Below are 19,289 nucleotides of genomic sequence, written 5' to 3'. Positions count from 1 at the left end.
CAAATTCCATGAGGTAGGGAGACTTATTTGTTTCTCTTAGGGAGCTCAGCTTATCCTGGGACATGTGAGGACTGAGCTAGCATCTCACATTTAGGAGGCAAACAAATATTCATTGTAGCATGAATTTCCGTAGGTAATCTCAATTCATCATACCAAGCATTTCAGGTTTAAATCCAAGACACTTTCTGATATCAGAAAATACCTTGATATCACAGAATCCTTCAACCTGGAAACATTAAATTTTCTATCTTTAAACATTCATGCATTTATTTATTCAGTAAACATTTCTAAGTACCCATTACCGGCCAAACATGCCTCAAAACACAAATACCTAAGGAGCTTATACACTAGTGGGGACACAGATGCATAAACAAATAATTACCATGGAATATGATCTTTACTGGAAAGAAAATGTGAACCTTCAGATAAATGCAGCTCATGGTTGAACTAGGGATTCAGGGAGATTTCCTAGTAGAGATGAAATCTAAGTCAGTTCATGAAAGAGGAATAAGAAATTTACAAGGCAGGAAAGGGGTTGGGTGGGAAAGTGGGAAGAATTTTGTAGACAAAGAGTAAAGTTATAGAAATGCATGAAAATAATAAGTTTGGAGAACTACAAATCACTCTACAAACTTACCATCTCAGGGAGATAATGACTGATCGTGGTTTTTATGTTTAAGCATCAGCTTGACTGAAACATAATTAACCATAATATAATACCACAAAATTCATCCTGGCTTTTAATATTTATATAGCCTTTAGTATATTCACAGAGCAACCTATACCACTGTCTGATTTCAGAACATCTTCACCCCCCAAAGAAGTCTCCTACCTATGAGCTGTCACACTCCATCCTCCCATTCTTTTTCCCCTGGAAACTACTAATATACTTTATTTCTAGAAATGTGCATATTCTAGATATTTCACATAAGTAGCATATTGTACAGAGAAGGCAACAGCACCCCACTCCAGTACTCTTGCCTGGAAAATCCCATTGACGGGGGAGCCTGGTAGGCTGCAGTCCATGGGGTCGCTAAGAGCTGGGCACAACTGAGCGACTTCATTTTCACTTTTCACTTTCATGCATTGGAGGAAATGGCAACCCACTCCAGTGTTCTTGCCTGGAGAATCCCAGGGACAGAGGAGCCTGATGGGCTGCCGTCCATGGGGTCGCACAGAGTTGGACACGACTGAAGTGACTTAGCAGCAGCAGCAGCAGCATATTGTAAGTATATTTCATCTAAACAATTCAGAAAATAAATTCTGCAGTTATTTTTATAATTATATGTATTAACGTATATATAGTGTATTCATTTTCCTCATCAGTATTTTCTGATTTTACTTTATTACTTTATTTTCTGCCACTTAGTTGTGTAATCTTAGGCAAGTTATATAATTTTTCTGATTCTTATTTTCCTAACACTGAGAGTACCTCTTTTCACTGAGTTCTTATAAACATTAAATGAGAAATGCATGTAAAAGGTCTGAGTAGAGTATCTGATATACAGAAGTACTTCAAAGGCTTAGATGTTAGCTTTTTCTATTTACTTTTACCATGAGAATATTAGTAGGTGATACACTATGAGTATCTGTTGACAAAATGTAATTTTCACATGTTAATTAAAGAAATTGGAAATGGAATAATGCAATCCCTAAAGTTCCATTTCACTAAACAAAATCAGCTGGCTCATCTTTCCTCCTAGCTGTAACTTGGTCCCATACCCACATGAGAAAACAGAAAAACATTGACAGACTTTGTTAACTTAATGCTCCCATCAATTCAAATTTCTGATTTATTCATTATTTGATGACTTCTTTCAAGGTTGGCCCTTTCATCTTTCTATAAAAAAGAAGGCTTCCTAAGAAATGTAATAGGTAAAAAAAAGAAAAAAAAAAAAAAACAAAAAACTCCTGAAATATGTGGGCAACACAAATGATGAATAAACTATTTGAAAGCACTTGTCCAAACATCTTGTACTGGAATTTCAAGTCTAATTTACTTAACGAATAGAAGTTTTCTAGTGTTTCATCTTTCCCATTAGCTCTAAGGGAGTTTCATCCCTTATAGTGGTTTTCTGATTTGCACATTTTCCAAGGTAAACTTTAACGGGCATTAGCTGTGCTTTGGTTGACAAGCACTTATTCTTCTTTCTCTTATTAGTAGCACCTTGGTTTCTTTTGAGGAATCACATCTCTTTGAGAGACAGCATTTCTTCCTCAAAAGGAACATTTCTAAGCCAAGGATGTGTGTGTGTGGTCCAATTTAGACAACTATAATAGATTATTTTTCTGGATTTAGGCTCTTGAGTGGTATTATATAAGAATGGGATGAGGGGTTGAGTTGAATCATTTCCAAAGCAATGCACAGATTTGACTATAAATTAAAGTCATTTCTTAGTTTCAACTGTATATATGTCTTGAGTTGTCCCATTTCCTGTATTTTCTGGAGCCCAGTTCCTCTGTATTTCCTTTCATTATGTGAACTTCCCTAAGACCTTCCAATAAATTACTTCACTTGTTGCTCAAAGGCAAATCGTATTCTTGCAACCTCCAAACTCCTAGGCGTACATAGTCTGCCTCCAGCCCCTGTGCACTCCCAGACCTTCCAAAAGAAGCAGAGCTACTTATAGCCAGTTTCTGTTAACTCATTTAATCTTCAAAAAGACTCATCACAAACTCCCTTGAAATTCTCGTATTCCTTTTTTTCCCACTTAAAATTTTTTTTTACAAAAAAATTTTGGTTTGTTGTTGTGTTGTGTTGGTTTCTGCTGTACAACAATGTGAATCAGCCATAATTATACATATATCCCCTCCTTCGAGAGCCTTCCTCCCCTGCCCCGACTCCACTCCTCTAGGACATCACAGAGTGCCAGACTGGGCTCCCTGTGTTATACAGAGACTTCTCAGCAGCTATCCATTTTACACATGATAGCGTATATATGTTGATGCTACTTCCTCCATCTGTCCCACTCTGTGCCTTCCCCACTGTGTCCACAAGTCCATTCTCGATCTGCTATTCCTTTAAAGTTTCAGAATCTTTCAAGTGTTCCAGACCTTTCCTCCAAAGGATTTGACTGAAACTACATGTGATAGGAGAAAGTGACATTTGATAATGATGGAGAAAACCAGGAAATCCTCTTCCCATCCATCCTTCAGTTTTTCAATAAATATTTAATGAGGACATACCTGCCCTGTTCTAGATATTATAAATACAAGAATTACTAGGATTGAGTCTTGTTCCTTAGAGAGCCTAGAGTCTAGTAGGAGAGATAAGACACACAGAAATAGCGCTAATGCCAACAGAGGCTGTGATAAGAGTCACAATTGAGGTAGAGATCAAGGGCTACAGGAGCACAACAGAGAGAAGATTAATTCAGGCTGGAAGGATTGGGGAGGATTTCAGGGGAGGAGATGAAACTTTCAGCCAACTAATCCTCCTGCAAGTGTCCAGTGGCCAATTATCTCCAGGAAATGGAGTTTGCAAAATTAAGCCTAGCCCACAGAGGATCGTTTATTTTCTCTTAGCATGGCATATTACCGTTTCCAAGGTTTATGCCTTCTTGGGAAATGTACTAAATTGCTTAGGACAGGGACTGAGAATACAAGGATGTCAAACCTTGCTGGTCTGTGCCTAATATGTCCGGGGCCTAGTGTCTGCCTCATTTTAATCGGTGGGACCAAGAGACGACTGACCATGGTCTGGATTGGGGCCAGTGTGTCTCTAAGCAGTCTTTAAATATGGCTTAAAATGAACTACCACCTCCACACAGCCACTTGGGCTTATTTTCTTCAAATGGGGACAGCGGCTACACCAAGCCTGCAACTTGTTCTCAGCTGCCTTGAAAACAGATATTCCTTTCATGTCCTTTTATTGCTTTCTTCTGTCCACATAATGCAGCCAATGTTCTTCATTTTAACAGAGAATGGATGCTCTGTAAAAACCTGGGATGGACAATCGACCTGACAGAACAGGCTTGAAAAACTTATTACTGCGCATGGCCATACTGGCAGGGGGTTTATGTGAAATGCCCCTTTCACACTGCTAACCTCAAAGACATTAGGAAGCAGTGTTATTTGGACTACAAAATGTTGTATACCTTGGTGATGATGAATTCATCTACGAAGTCAGAAAGTATATAATTAAAAGAGATAAAGTCACTTCTTTTCTTTAAAGATCTCATTTTTTCAAGACAACAATTCAATTTGGCAAAATAAGTAGCCCTGTACCCACATGCACCTACCTATAAACTTCACATTGTGGTCAGTGTTCTCACTAGGCTTCCACTGGACAAGAGCAAAGGGGGAAAAAACAAACAAAACAAAACAAAAAATGGTTGGCCATTGCTTCTCACAGAGTCCAGGGAGAAAGACTCTGTAACATCATTATTTTATTGGACCCTGCTGTGTGAACACATTAGGCAGGGTGCTTCTGGGGGATGCACTAGCAGAAGCTCCTTGGTAATGACATAACATTCCTGCAGAAGTTGGCAGAAAAGAGAAATAAGGCTTCAGTGGGAATTCTAATGCTGCCCTGATTTTTCCCAGCCTCAGGGACCTGAATTTTCAGCTTAGTTCAATGACCCCTAGGATGTCCTGAAGATCTTTTCCTACTTGGGAAGGGGTGAAGACAGAAAAGGCAGAGGTCTTCAGCTCTATGGACATTCCTTTGTTCCCAGTGCTCAGTGGAAAAGAGTCACTTCTGAATTTCATCTGACAGGACACAGGAGATTGCTGGGGCCCAATGAGTACAAATGTATTTGTTATTATGAGTTGAACTGAATCCTCTACAAAAGGTATGCTTAATTCTTAACCCCCAGTACCTTAGACTGTAACCTTATTTGGAAAAAGGGTCACTGCAGATGTAATTAATTAAAATGAGGCCATGCTGCAGTATGGTGAGCCTCTGATCTAATATGATTGGTGCCCTTATAAGAGGATGGCCACATGAAGACAGAGACACAGGAGAATGCCACATGATGACTAAGGCAGAGACTGAGTTATGCAGCCATAAGCCAGGGAATGCCAAGGATGGCCAGCAAACTGCCAGGAGTCAGGAAGAGGCCAGGAAGGATTCCCCTACAAATTTCAGAGGGAGCATGGCCCTGTAGACACTTTACAAAAAATTTTCCTATGGACAGTCTGATCTTAGACTTCTAGACTCCAGTACTGTGAGATGATACATTTCTGTTGTTTTAAGTCATGCAGATTGTGGTACTTTGTTATAGCAGCCCTGAGAAACTCATACATTTGCTCAGAACTCATCTAGATTGTATATTATTGATACTTGTGACTAAGAAACTTATGCTCCACTTTATACCTGCCTCCTCCTCACCACTCCCTGAGCATCTCCTAAGTTCCCCATATGCTCTTTCACCTCTGGGAGGGTGCCACCTTCCTGGCACAGCCAGAACCTGTGACCCCCAAGTCTGCTCAAAGTCTACTCATCATTCATAGTCAGTTCAAGGGGAAAAGTCACCCATCATTCTGAAGGGAGTGAGAATAACAGTGTCTTCCAAAGTGAATCATTTGTACCAGAACTCTGCTTGCCATTTAGGTAGCTTTATTTATTATATAGTAATTTATTATAACTCTTTAAAAGTTGAGACTCTGGTTCCTTTTACATCTCTGAGATGCTTGCTTCTCAAAATACAGTTCTCAAATTAGGAGAATAAATTCAGAGAATCTTAGCACCCATCCCATACCAAAATCAGAATCTGCATTTAACAAGCGCCTGTGAGACTGCATAGATGGTAATACTTGAGAAGCTGACCCTAGAGAACCTTGACATACCAGCATACCATACATTCACTGAATGTATGCTTCACATCGGCTGCTTAGCTGAGTGTTTTTATTTACATTATTCCAGATTAGTCATTTTGACGATTCTATTAGCAGTTCTGTGAGGAAGGTATTAACCTATTACATGGATGAGAAGATTGGAGGGAAGCTAGATTGGGAAATGCAGGGTGTATTCCCATATTTCCACCTCTCTGCCCAGTTCAACACAATGCCTACTTGGCCTACCCAGCAGTTTTTCAGGCAACAATGGTATCTGCCCAGGAAGCTGGAATTTCAGAGGGACATCTGAGCATCTGTTTTCAATATAGGCTTTCTTTTTCTTCTGCTACTTTAACAGTTAGAGGATGAATGTGTGTCTCTCCAGATACTCTATCAAAAAAGAGTTCCATGGAAACGCTCATTTTGAGAAATGATGCAAATTACACAGCCCTCTTGAACATTAGTGGTGGAGAGCACCTATTAAAAGCTTCATCCCATGACCTCAGTAAATATACCTACTCAACTTGGTTTAACTCAGTTTTCCCTAAAGTTTATTTGACTCCGAATTAACATGGTGTAACAGCCATTAACATTCTGTGAAGGGCATTCTGGTTTAAAATGAGATGTTAATGACAAAGAGATCAAGAGAGAGATTCACTTCATGGATTGCTTTTTAATTGACAGAGAGACAGAGGTAGAGAGACAAAGAAAAGAGAGAGAGAGAGAGAGCTTTCTCTCCTGTGGTTATTCTTCAAAGTGGAAGTTTTCTCAAAATGAGATATTAGCATGTGGCAAGAGCTAGGAATCAGCATGAGCTTCTGAACCACTGGGAAGAGTGGCTCATTTCTTTATGCATTATTTAACATCATAACGTCCTTCCTAGAATCTTCTGTTCCAAGCTGTAACTCGAGACAAAGACCTTTGATAAAATTAAGTAGGATGTTAGCTCTGAAGCACAATGGGAAGATAAAGTGGCAGATTAGATCATATTAACTTTTAAAAAATGATCACTAAGGTCATGAGCTTGACACATGGGGGGGTGTGGTATTGCAAAGTAGCAGGATAAAGCCATGCAAAAGACATTAATTACCCAACAGGGGGTTTCTAGGGAGAGGGAGGTGGAGGCTTAAGCATTTGGCTACCAGGGGAAATCTCTTTTCAAGGATTCTTTTCTCCTCTGAGATGAAGGACTTCATTAAGAGCCTTTGTGCTTGATGTGGACTCTTGATAGTTTCATGGGTAGATTTATTTGTATTCCTGGTGCTGATGGAGAGCAGCTCCTGATCCACAGAGCTTCTCAGGGTTCTGACAATGATGCCCCCATTTTCTGGAGTTTCTAGTCAAAGACAGGCATCCCTTTAGTGCAAATCCAAAGCCATGATTGATCACTACTTGCATGCTTACAACGGAAACAAAGGATGGGGTTTCCTAGGTATTTTCTTTTCAGGAAAGAGGGGATTTGAGGGTGGTTATTTGGAAGCACACATGGCTTCTTGAAGCTCCTTTCTTCTTTTGAAAAAAAATTTTATTATTTATTTTTGGTTGTACTGAGTCTTCGTTGCTGCGTGGGCATTTCTCTAGTTGTGGTGAGCAGGGGCTAATCTGTAGTTGCGATGTGCGGGCTTCTCATTGCAGTGGCTTCTCTTATTGTGGAGCACGGGCTCTAGGGTGTGTGGGCTTTAGAAGCTGCTGCCAGAGGATTCAGTAGTTGTGGTTCCTGGGCTCGAGAACACAGGTTCAATAGTTGGGGTGCACCACAGGCTCAGTTGCTCTGAGGCATATGGGATCTCCCTGGATCAGAGTTACCACTGCCACCAGGGGAGCCATGAAGCTCCTTTCTGTGAAGACATGGACACAATCACCTGAAATACTTTTCAGACAATGTATGTGGCATCAGCTTTACAAAAAGAGATAAAAGCAGGTAGATTGGAAGTGCTAACAGCAGTTTTCCTCTGAAGTCCACAGATATATTTTTCACGGTGCCCTGTGAGCTCATGTCCCCATATTATTTGCTGCTCTTCTGCCTGGCTTTATTTCAGCAGTCCCTTTGTCCGGAATGCCTTGGCTCCCATTTCTTTTTTAAAAAATCTTTTGGCCACACTGTGCGGCATGTGGGATCTTAGTTCTCCAACCAAAGATTGAACCAGCACCCCCTGCACTGGAACTGCAGAGTCTTAACCACTGGACCACCATGGAAGTGCCTTGGCCCCCATTTCTGCTGATTGAAATCTTACCCATTCTTCAAGGCCCTGTTCAAATTTCTTGTTTTCAGAGAAGGGTTTCCTGATTACCTTCAGAGAAACAAATACTACTTTTCCATGGCTTCTTTGGACCTTGCACTGATCACATTTTGATTTCTACAATCACGGTGTCCATGTCTCTATCTCCGAGGTTCACTTTTGAAGACGGGATTGGATTTTTCATCACATTTACTCCCCTCCACACTGAGCTCATAGCTGATATTCAGTAAATGCCAGATGAACAGTACCTCAACACTGCAAGAGAGACTACAGTTGTGGGCAGGCAAAGTTTACCATTCAGTACGCTGATGTGAATTTAAGATAATATTCCTCTTACTTCTAGGCTTGGTGCTTCTTTCTTTGTTTCCTGATCTGTTTCTAGACCAGTATTTTCCAAACACAAGTCACTGGCATCACTCTCAAGAGTCACATCTGTAGACCACTTATGCTTTCATTTACTTAATATCCTTTTCTAAATTGATTCCCCTTTTCCTGATACCAACTCATTTAAAAAGCAGACCATTTATCTTGAATTAAAAGTCTAGTATCATAAGAGACTATTACGAACAACTATATGGCAATAAAATAGATAACCTGGAAGAAATAGACAGATTCTGAGAAAAGTTCAATCTTCCCAACTGAACCAGGAAGAAATAGAAATTATAAACAACCCAATTATAAGCATTGAAATTGAAGCTGTGATCAAAAATCTCCCAAAAAACAAAAGCCCAGGACCAGATGGCTTCACAGGAGAATTCTATCAAACATTTAGAGAAGAGCTAATGCCTATCCTTCTAAAACTCTTTAAAATAATTGCAGAGGATGGAACACTTTCAAACTCATTCTATGAGACCACCATCACCCTGATACCAAAACCATACAAAGACAACACAAAAAAAGAAAACTACAGGCCAATATCACTGATGAACATAGATGCAAAAATCCTCAACAAAATTTTAGCAAACAGAATTCGGCAACACATCAAAAAGCTCATATACCATGATCAAGTTGGGTTTATTCTAGGAATGCAAGGATTCTTTGATATATGCAAATCAATCAATGTGATATACCATATTAACAAATTAAAAGATAAAACCATACAATAATCTCAATAGATGCAGAAAAAGCCTTTGACAAAATTCAGCACCCATTTGTGATTAAACTCTTCAAAAAAATGGGCATAGAAGGAACCTACCTCAACATAGTAGAGGCCATATATGATAAGCCTACAGCAAACATTATTTTCAATGGTGAGAAACTGAAGGCATTCCCCCAAGATCAGGAACAAGACCAAGGATGTCCACTTTCACCACTATTATTCAACATAGTTCTAGAATTCCTAGCTACAGCAATCAGAGAAGAAAAAGAAATAAAAGGAATCCAGATCAGAAAAGAAGAAGTAAAGCTCTCACTGTTTGCAGATGACATAATGCTGTACATAGAAAATCCTAAAGACAGTATCAGAAAATTACTAGAGCTAATCATTGAATTTAGCAAAGTTGCAGGATACAAAAGCAATACACAGAAATCACTTTCATTTCTATATACTAACAATGAAAAATCAGAAAGAGCAATTAAGGAATCAATCCCATTCACCATTGCAACAAAAAGAATTAAATATCTAGGAATAAACCTACCTTAGGAGACAAAAGAATTGGACACAGAAAATTATAAGACACTGATAAAAGAAATCAAAGATGACATAAACAGATGGAGAGATATTCCATGTTCCTGGGTAGGAAGAATCAATATTGTGAAAATGACTATACTACCAAACGCAATCTACAGATTCAATGTGATCCCTATCAAATTACCAATGGCATTTTTCACAGAACTAGAACAAAAAATTTCACAATTCACATGGAAACACAAAAGACCCTGAAAAGCCAAAGCATCTTGAGAAAGAAGAATGGAACTGGAGGAATCCACCTTCCTGACTTCAGATTAGACTACAAAGCTACAGTCATCAAGACAGTATGGTACTGGCACAGAAACAGAAATATAGACCAATAGAACAAGATAGAAAACCCAGAAATAAACCCATGCACCTATGGGTACCTTATTTTTGACAAAGGAGGCAAGAAAATCAATGGGGCAAAGACAGCCTCTTCAATAAATGATGCTGGGTAAACTGGACAGCTACATGCAAAAGAATGAAATTAGAACACTTCCTAACACCATACACAAAGATAAACTCAAAATGGATTAAAGACATAAATGTAAGACCAGAAACTATAAAACTCTTAGAGGAAAACATAGGCAGAACACTCAGTGACATAAATCAAACAAGATCCTCTATGACCCATCTCCTAGAGTATGGAAATAAAAACAAAAGTAAACAAATGGGACCTGATTAAACTTAAAAGCTTTTGCACGGCAAAGGAAACTATAAGCAAACTGTCACCCTCAGAAGGGGAGAAAATAATAGCAAATGAAACAATTGACAAAGGATTCGTTTCCAAAATATACAAGCAGCTCATACAATTCAATACCAGAAAAACAAACAACCCAATCAAAAAGTGGGAAAAAGACCTAAATAGACATTTCTCCAAAGAAGACATACAGATGGCTAACAAACACATGAAAAAAAGCTCAATATCGCTCATTATTAGAGAAATGCAAATCAAAACTACAATGAGATATCACCTCACACCAGTCAGAATGGCTCTAATCAAAAAGTCTACAAACAATAAATGCTGGAGAGGGTGTGGAGAAAAGGGAACGCTCTTGCACTGTTGGGGGGAATGTAAATTGATACAGCTACTATGGAAGACGGTATGGAGATTCCTCAAAAACTAGGAATAAAACCACCATATGACCCAGCAACCCCACTTCTAGGCATATACCCTGAGGAAACCAAAATTGAAAGAGACACATGTATCCCATTGCTCACTGCAGCACTATTTACAATAGCTAGAACAATGAAGCAACCTAGATGTCCATGGACAGATGAATGGATAAAGAAGCTATGATCAGATCAGTCACTCAGTCATGTCTGACTCTTTGCAACCCCATGAATCACAGCACGCCAGGCCTCCCTGTCCATCACCAACTCCCAGAGTTCACTCAGACTCACGTCCATCGAGTCAGTGATGCCATCCAGCCATCTCGTCCTCTGTCGTCCCCTTCTCCTCCTGCCCCCAATCCCTCCCAGCATCAGCCTTTTCCAATGAGTCAACTCTTCGCATGAGGTGGCCAAAGTACTGGAGTTTCAGCTTTAGCATCATTCCTTCCAAAGAAATCCCAGGGCTGATCTCCTTCAGAATGGACTGGTTGGATCTCCTTGCAGTCCAAGGGACTCTCAAGAGTCTTCTCCAATACCACAGTTCAAAAGCATCAATTCTTCGGCGCTCAGCCTTCTTCACAGTCCAACTCTCACATCCATACATGACCACAGGAAAAACCATAGCCTTGACTAGATGAACCTTTGTTGGCAAAGTAATGTCTCTGCTTTTGACTATGCTGTCTAGGTTGGTCATAACTTTCCTTCCAAGGAGTAAGCGTCTTTTAATTTCATGGCTGCAGTCACCATCTGCAGTGATTTTGGAGCCCAGAAAAATAAAGTCTGACACTGATTCCACTGTTTCCCCGTCTATTTCCCATGAAGTGATGGGACTGGATGCCATGATCTTCGTTTTCTGAATGTTGAGCTTGAAGCCAACTTTTTCACTCTCCAGTGTCACTTTCATCAAGAGGCTTTTGAGTTCCTCTTCACTTTCTGCCATAAGGGTGGTGTCATATGCATATCTGAGGTTATTGATATTTCTCCCAGCAATCTTGATTCCAGCTTGTGCTTCTTCCAGCCCAGCATTTCTCATGAGGTATTCTGCATATAAGTTAAATAAACAGAGTGACAATATACAGCCTTGACGAACTCCTTTTCCTATTTGGAACCAGTCTGTTGTTCCATGTCCAGTTCTAACTGTTGCTTCCTGACCTGCACACAGATTTCTCAAGAGGCAGATCAGGTGGTCTGGTATTCCCATCTCTTTCAGAATTTTCCACAGTTTATTGTGATCCACACAGTCAAAGGCTTTGGCATAGTCAATAAAGCAGAAATAGATGTTTTTCTGGAACTCTCTTGTTTTTTCCATGATCCAGTGGATGTTGGCAATTTGATCTCTGGTTCCTCTGCCTTTTCTAAAACCAGCTTGAACATCAGGAAGTTCACGGTTCACATATTGCTGAAGCCTGGCTTGGAGAAGTTTGAGCATGACTTTACTAGCATGTGAGATGAGTGCAATTGTGCAGTAGTTTGAGCATTCTTTGGCATTGCCTTTCTTTGGGATTGGAATGAAAACTGACCTTTTCCAGTCCTGTGGCCACTGCTGAGTTTTCCAAATTTGCTGGCATATTGAGTGCAGCACTTTTACTAGCATCATCTTTCAGGATTTGAAATAGCTCAACTGGAATTCCATCACCTCCACTAGCTTTGTTCGTAGTGATGCTTTCTAAGGCCCGCCTGACTCACATTCCAGGATGTCTGGCTCTAGGTCAGTGATCACACCGTCATGAACATCTGGGTCATGAAGATCTTTTTTGTACAATTCTTCTGTGTATTCTCGCCATCTCTTCTTAATATCTTCTGCTTCTGTTAGGTCCATACCATTTCTGTCCTTTATCGAGCCCATCTTTGCATGAAATGTTCCTTTGGTATCTCTGATTTTCTTAAAGAGATCTCTAGTCTTTCCCATTCTGTTGCTTTCCTCTATTTCTTTGCACTGATCACTGAAGAAGGCTTTCTTATCTCTTCTTGCTATTCTTTGGAACTCTGCATTCAGATGTTTATATCTTTCCTTTTCTCCTTTGCTTTTCGCTTCTCTTCTTTTCACAGCTATTTGTAAGGCCTCCTTAGACAGCCATTTTGCTTTTTTGCATTTCTTTTCCATGGGGATGGTCTTGATCCCTGTCTCCTATACAATGTCACGAACCTCATTCCATAGCTCATCAGGCACTCTGTCTATCAGATCTAGGTCCTTAAATCTATTTCTTACTTCTACTGTATAATCATAAGGGATTTGATTTAGGTCATACCTGAATGGTCTAGTGGTTTTCCCTACTTTCTCCAATTTAAGTCTGAATTTGGCAATAAGGAGTTCATGGTCTGAGCCACAGTCAGCTCCTGGTCTTGTTTTTGCTGACTGTATAGAGCTTCTCCATCTTTGGCTGCAAAGAATATAATCAATCTGATTTCGGTGTTGACCATCTGGTGATGTCCATGTATAGAGTCTTCTCTTGTGTTGTTGGAAGAGGGTGTTTGCTATGACCAGTGCATTTTTTTGGCAAAACTCTATTAGTCTTTGCCCTGTTTCATTCCATATTCCAAGGCCAAATTTGCCTGTTACTCCAGGTGTTTCTTGACTTCCTACTTTTGCATTCCAGTCACCTATAATGAAAAGGACATCTTTTTTGGGTGTTAGTTCTAAAAGGTCTTGTAGGTCTTCATAGAACCGTTCAACTTCAGCTTCTTCAGTGTTACTGGTTGGGGCATAGACTTGGATTGCTGTGAAGCTGTGATACATATTCACAATGGAATATTACTCAGACATAAAAAGGAATGCATTTGAGTCAGTTTTAATGAGGTGGATGAACCTAGAACCTATTATACAGAGTGAAGTGAATCAGAAAGAGAAAGATAAATACTGTATTCTAATGCATATATACAGAATTTAGAAAAATGGTACTGAAGAATTTACTTACAGGGCAGCAATGGAGAACGAGACATAGAGAATAGACTTATGGACATGGGGAGAGGGGAGAAGAGGGTGAGATGTATGGAAAGAGTAACATGGAAACTTACATTGCCATAAGTAAAATAGATAGCCAATGGGAATTTGCTGTATGGCTCAGGAAACTCAAACAGGGGCTCTGTATCAACCTAAGGGGTGGGATGGGGAGGGAAATGGGAGGGAGCTTCAAAAGGGAGGGGAGATATGTATACCCAAGGCTGATTCATGTTGAGATTTTACAGAAAACCGCAAAATTCTATAAAGCAATTATCCTTCAATAAAAAATAAATTAATTAAAAAAAAGAAGTCTAGTATTACTTGCCCTTAATACAAAACAAACATACCTATGAATACAGTGAGAATAAAACCTTATTAAATTTATTATTTGACAAATATCTACTGAGCATCCACTCTCTATCAGGCACTGGACTAGCAGCTGGGACATGACAATCAGGAAGAGAGACACAGTCCCACCTCTACGGGCTCACACTCTATTAGGGAAAATGGAAAATGAACTGCTGAACAGTAAATATACCATATTAAAAGCTATAAAGAAAAGTTATGACCAACCTAGATATCATATTAAAAAGCAGAGACATTACTTTGCCAACAAAGGTCCATCTAGTCAAAGCTATGGTTTTTTCAGTAGTCATGTATGGATGTGAGAGCTGGACTATAAAGAAAGCGGAGTGCTGAAGAACTGATGCTTTTGAACTGTGGTGTTGGAGAAGACTCTTGAGAGTCCCTTGGACTGCAAGGAGATCCAGCCAGTCCATTCTAAAGGAAATCAGTCCTGAATATTCATTGGAAGGATTGATGCAAGAGCTGAAACTCCAATACTTGGGCCACCTGATGTGAAGAACTGACTCATCTGAAAAGACCCTGATGCTGGGAAAGAGTGAAGGCAGGAGGAGAAGGGGATGACAGAGGATGAGATGGTTGGATGGTATCACTGACTCAATGGAACATGAGTTTGAGAAAATTCCGGGAGTTGGATATGGACAGGGAGGCATGGCATGCTACAGTCCACAGGGTTGCAAGGAGTCGGACATGACTGAGTAACTCAACTGATCTGAACCGAAAAACTATGAAGCAAATGAAGCCGGGCAAAGAGATGGAGAGGAATCAGGGTACTATTTAGATAAAGAGGTAAGGGAGGGCCTCTCTGAGGAGGTAATATATAAGCAGAGACTGAAAAGAGCAAATTGGGTAACCATGTGGAGGCAGAGCCTTAGAGAGCCCAGCAGGGAGCAGGCACTATGGTCCAGAGAAGGGAATCACTCTTAATGGGAAAGGACACAGGGGATTCTTTGAGTTACCTGTGATCCGGAACTTTGATTTTGATGAAATATATGCCACATGGTCCCTAGAATTTCCCAAGATTCTGAAAGGCCCTGGGCCACGGCTACATCTGTGAAATCCGCCTAGGAAACACTGTTCTCATACTGTTTTCAGCCCTTCCCTCCCCAGTCTGCATCATGAAATCATTCTTTTCAGTACACACTTTACTGTCACCCTTGCCACATTGCACTGCACTCATTCGTTTCCTGTTGTCTTCTTTCCTACATTATGAGTGCTCAAGGGCACAGAATGTATCCAGCACACAGCAATGATTAGAATCTCTGGCTTTGGGGTTGAGTATTCCCAACTAGAGACCTCTTTCTCCTGGCCCTGTTCAGATAAATGAAAATGCATCCTATAACTTCTATGTTTTGGGGGCAGTTTTAACCTAGAATAGATGGGTGCCCCTGAAGTTGCAAAATGTGACATGAATGTGCCTGTTTCCAAGGAGAATTCACAGTTTCATCAGATTCTCAAATTGGGGAGGGGGTGGAGGGAAAATGGTTCCAAAAGAAGTAAAGAATTTCTTCTATAATTAAATAAATTACATTTATGAAGTAATTCTGAGCTCTTCATAGCACTTTTTATAAGAAAGAAAAAGGGGATGGTATATCTTGACCTCTACATAAAGAGAGTCCATTTTTACAGCCCTTTAATTCTTTTCCAGTAAAAATTCAATTAGTGTATGATTTTTTTTCTGCTTCTTAAAATATCTTTTCCTTTATGATGATCCATGAAGATTGAAACCAGGTGCCAAGCACCTTACTAAGTACTTGAAAGCACATTAACTCATTTAACCTTTAGGGTGATTCTCCAAGTAAATCTTATTATCCTCCATAATACAGCAAAGGAAACTGAGACTGAGAAGTAAGATCAGTCCCAAAGCTGCCAATCTGTGCTGATAACCCCATGCTACGTAGTCCTCATCTTTGCTAGAGTCCTCAGCTTATGGAAACAGACTTGTTTAATTCACTGTTTGGTTTACAAAACATCTGCAGCTAGAGATGTCAGAATTTTCCTTAAGCATTCAGTCAATACATAGATTGAAAGATCACTCTAAAGCCCACAGTTTATGTTCTCTTTGACTCAGGATGATAATACCCTCCAAGTAGTAGCTCCTGCTTTTATACACAGACTTTGCCAGGCAGGTTAAATGACATCCCATATATAACACTATTCAAAGTCTTCATGAATATATATTACATTTTGGGGCAAAGAGAAAAAGAGTACTCTAACACATCAAGGATTCTAATGAAAACATGACCTATATATAAAACAAGAGAATTGTTGCTTTCTAACACCAGGAAAGCTAAATATGTGCCAAACTGATATTTAAAGAAAGAGAAAAAATTGACAGACGATAAATAGACCTAAGTGAGAGTCAGACTCTTCATGGCTTTTGGAACTCTGCTCTGAGCAGTTAAACTACAAAAGTGAGTTACAGAGGGGGGGAAAGACCATGTTCTTTGGCATCAGGTAGAGATGGATTTGGAGAAGGCAATGGCACCCCATTCCAGTACTCTTGCCTGGAAAATCCCATGGATGGAGGAGCCTGGTAGGCTGCAGTCCATGAGATCACTAAGAGTCGGGCACGACTGAGCGACTTCACTTTGAATTTTCACTTACATGCATGGAGAAGGAAATGGCAACCCACTCCAGTGTTCTTGCCTGGAGAATCCCAGGGATGGCGGAGCCTGGTGGGTTGTCGTCTATGGGGTCACACAGAGTCGGACACAACTGAAGCGACCTAGCAGCAGCAGCAGAGATGGATTTGGAGAAGACAATGGCAATCCACTCCAGTACTCTTGCCTGGAAAGTCCCACGGACGGAGGAGCCTGGTTGGCTGCAGTCCGTGGGGTCGCTAGGAGTCGGACACGACTGAGTGACTTCACTTTCACTTTTCACTTTCATGCATTGGAGAAGGAAATGGCAACCCACTCCTGTGTTCTTGCCTTGCCCAGGGATGGGGGAGCCATCTCTGGAGTCGCACAGAGTCGGACATGACTGAAGCGACTTGGCAGCAGCAGAGATGGATTTGAATCTAGCTCAACTGTAAAATGAAAGTGAAACTTCACTACCTTATAGGATGGTCAAGAGCAAACAAAGCACTGTATAGGTGGTCACTAAGCATTAACATTCTTTCTTCCTTCTTCAGAATTTCTCTTCTAACCTGTCAAAAAGCCAGAGTCACCGCCTCCAGTGGGCAGTTCTTTAAACATGAATGTGCCTCTGGTACAACTGACTTCCCAGGGATACAGGACCTTGCTGATGAGTGATGCAAGGAGCCTTGGATCATTCTTTAGAACCAGTCTAAGAATACAACTGACATTTCCAAGCATGTCCATCCAGAAAGACCAATCCAGCGTTAGCTGTCCAAGCTAAGGAAAGACGGGACAGAAATACTCTGACCGTGTGTGCATGCTCAGTCACTTAGTCATGTCTGACTCTTTGTAACCCTATTGGACTGTAGCTTGCCAGACTCCTCTGTCCATGGGATTTTTCAGGCAAGAATACTGGATTGGGTTTGCCATTTCCTGCTCCAGGGAATTTTCCCAACCCAGGGATAGAACCCATGTCTCCTGCACTGGCAGGTGGATTCTTTACCACTAATGCCACCTGGGAAGCTCAGGAAAGAGACGTTTTGAAATGGGATGTCTTTTTCTAACCCATCTAAGATGGGCAGCATGAGTTAGTACCATCTTCTTGGTGTCTTTCTAAACATTCAGTACTAAACTAAACTGTCATATCCTTTGAGCAGCAAATTCAACTTTAGAAATTTCTGTTGAATAAACAATTATTTAAAAAAAAAACTATGCTGGCAATGTGTAAAGGATGTTGATTGCAGCACTGTTTACTTTAGTCCAATTAATTATTGGACTAGTTGTTGATTGGAAACCAACTAATCAGTCACCTGTGGGAACTGGTTAAGCAAGCTATATGGTCCGTGTAATGGAGGGCTCTACAGTCATGATGATGTAAATAAAATATAATTTAAATGTTCACAGTGCATTAAATTTAAGCATAAGTTAGAAAATATTTATGCTCAGGTTGAGTTTATTTTGTGTGTGGAAATAGATTAATATGGATATATTTTCACACAAAATTTGGAATATGAGAACACATGTCATATGTCTTCTCATCTGTGTGCAACAATTATCCAAATTCTGAATTATCCAAATTATCCAATTCTCTGAATTATCCAAATTCTCTGCAACAATTTTTTGGTGTTGTTGGTTTAGTAATAAAAACAGAAGTCATTTTTAAAATCTCTAACACCATGATCTTTCACGATACACATTATAGTGTCTCAACCTTCCCTGTTTTCTTTCCCAGGCCAAAAGCACATGGATATATCTGAATTATCCAAATCCTCTGCAGCAATTTTTCGTTGGCTTGCTAATAAAACCTGAAGTCATTTAAAAAATCTTTAAGACTGTGATCACTCACAGTTCACATTCTAGTATCTCAACTTTCCCTGTTTCTTTTCCCAGGCCAAAAGCACTTGGATATACCTCAATTTCTGCAAACAGGAAACCTGGGGAAAAGAGCTCAGCTATATTTCCATTCTTCCATTTAAAGAAAGATTGCATTCATTATTCATACCCAGATGATTAAGAGAGGGAAAAGAACGGGAGAGAAGAAGCTGATTATGGTGATGTAAGGCTTCAGGAGAATAATTACAACCATCCCACTTAGCACTGGGACAGCACCTCGCATCTTCAAAGCTGTCTCAGATATTATCTAATTAAGCAAAGTATGGAGGACAATGACAACAGTGGGGGATTTAATCTAAGAAGCATGAGGGGGTCTTTGGATACTGAGGAGAAGAAATTAACAGAGGGGGCAGTAACAAGAGGGGCCAAATGAGAAGTTCAGTGCAGAGTCTGAGATATCAGAAGCTCACAGAGGTTTTGAGGGCTGAAAGCAAAAACCATAAATTGAAAAAATAGAGAAGGGAGGAGGAAAAGAATGATGAAACTAGTAGAAAGCTGCAGGGAAATTCAATACCACTACATTGTTTCTAGAACCTTACATCATTAATCTATTTAATTATGCTTTCTATATATTTGAAGGCAGGATGATCCCTGCAACCCTGGAACTCACATAATTCCAAAAGCATTAGATTTTGGGCCTGCCAGTCAGAATCCCTGGTGACATTTATCTCTGTACCAGGGAAAACATTATAAACACAATCACAGAT

The 19,289-nt window shown here is 40.1% G+C and overlaps 1 protein-coding gene across 3 annotated transcripts in view; it reads right to left on the bottom strand.

Moving 5' to 3' along the window:
* The window catches only part of SYNPR (synaptoporin), a 300,656-nt gene that overhangs the window by 80,076 nt on the left and 201,291 nt on the right, over positions 1-19,289 (bottom strand). The gene's annotated exons all lie outside the window — the stretch shown is intronic.

The sequence above is a fragment of the Bos indicus x Bos taurus genome, chromosome 22, assembly GCF_003369695.1.
Source record: "Bos indicus x Bos taurus breed Angus x Brahman F1 hybrid chromosome 22, Bos_hybrid_MaternalHap_v2.0, whole genome shotgun sequence".
Lineage (NCBI taxonomy): Eukaryota > Metazoa > Chordata > Mammalia > Artiodactyla > Bovidae > Bos > Bos indicus x Bos taurus.
The sequence above is the reverse complement of the archived record's forward strand: the minus strand, read 5'-3'. Positions and strand labels throughout refer to the sequence as shown.